The following is a 1437-nucleotide window of genomic DNA, read 5'->3' on the forward strand; positions in this document are numbered from 1 at the left end:
TCGCTGTTTAGGGGAGGAGGCGGCGTCGCTACTCGAGCCCTCCCGCACTTCTGCCCCCGTCCCAGGAGTCTTCCAGAACCCCAACCCCCTGCTGCCTCCCCTCCCCCCTCTCCCGCCGCTCCCCGCCCCCCGCCCCTCCCCGGCTCTGACATCACGGGCCAGCCGGGTGGGGTGAGGCGGCGCTGGGCTCGGGCTCTGGCTCCGCGGGCGGAAGAGGCGGCGGCGGCAGCAGAAGCGGCGGCGGCGGCGGCGGCGGGAGCCGAGGAGGAGGTTCCGGACGCTGCTCAGGAACCGGGGACGCCGGAGTGCCCGCTCCCCGAGCGCTCAGCCCCGGAGGCGGTGAGAGGGCCGAGAGGGGACGTGTCGCGGGGAGGGGCAGATTTGGGGGTCTGGGCTTGGAGGGGCGTCGATCCGGGACGCCTGGGGACAGATGCGGAGCGTGGGGGCCCCGGAGGGGTCCGCTCCGTGTCAGGCCCCACGGGCTCCGTCTCTGTCGGTGCGCTCCGAGCGCGGTGTGTGCTGGAGGCGGCGTGGCTCCGGCCGCCCGTTCCACTCTGACCAGCAGTTTGGGAGTCGGACCGGGGCCTGGGGATTAGGATGGAGCCTGCTTCCCGCCCAGCCGGCTCGGCCGGGCCATCTCCCGCCCCTCCCTCCCGTTCTCTGGCTTTGGACTCGCCTCGGCTGGCGGTCTCCCGGCCCAGCCCTGCCTCAGTTCCGCCGGCAGCCGCCCCTGCTCCGAGGGCTCAAACCCAGCGGCTGGCACCACGTGCCCTCACCCAGTCCTCTGCACCGGGGGTAGAGGTGGGATTGTCGAAGGCTTGTCCAGAGGGAAGGAGTCGGGAGCTGGGGGGTGTACAGGAGAGAAGCAGCTAACGTAAAGCCCCTAATTAATTTCATATAATCTGTGTCAAAACTGACAGGGACACACACACCTACAAGAGACACGCCAGCACACACGGTGACACACACCCATGTGACTCTTACACACATCGACTGCACACAGCAAATCACAAAGGGCCCTGCACTACGCATCCAAGCCCCCACCTCACTCCCACTGTCTCCCATGTGCAAGTCTCCTGGCAGAATATCAGTCTAACAGGACAGCTGAGTGGGGGCCACCGTCCCCAAGTCCACCCTGATTTTCTGGGCATCTTCTCCCAGCCCTGCGCTTCAGATCGCCCCTCTTTAAAACACTGAGAAAACATGGTAGAAAATCCTGGTCTCAATCCAGGACAGGGAGACAGGATCTTGAGGGTGAGTGAGCCTGGTGCTTTGAAACTGGGTGAGTAGTGAGGGTAGGGGTTGCTGGTGGCCTCTCTTGCTGGGTCCAGTTGGAGCTTAGGGTGCTAGGAGTGGCTGGCTTCTGGGCATCTGAGTGGCCAAGGGATGGAGGGGGGATGGAAGAAAGGGAGAGAGAGAAAAAGAAAGAATGAGTAT

General features: G+C 65.1%; 1 protein-coding gene across 1 annotated transcript in view; it reads left to right on the forward strand.

Moving 5' to 3' along the window:
* Positions 1 to 246: 246 nt before the first annotated feature.
* PEA15 (proliferation and apoptosis adaptor protein 15) overlaps positions 247 to 1437 on the forward strand; it is a gene marked incomplete at its 3' end in the record, with an annotated part of 7287 nt that continues 6096 nt past the window's right edge. The window contains exon 1 of the mRNA XM_079696948.1: positions 247 to 339. The remainder of the gene's footprint in view (positions 340 to 1437) is intronic.

The sequence above is a fragment of the Hyperoodon ampullatus genome (assembly GCF_949752795.1).
Source record: "Hyperoodon ampullatus genome assembly, chromosome: 2".
Classification (NCBI taxonomy): Eukaryota; Metazoa; Chordata; class Mammalia; order Artiodactyla; family Ziphiidae; genus Hyperoodon; species Hyperoodon ampullatus.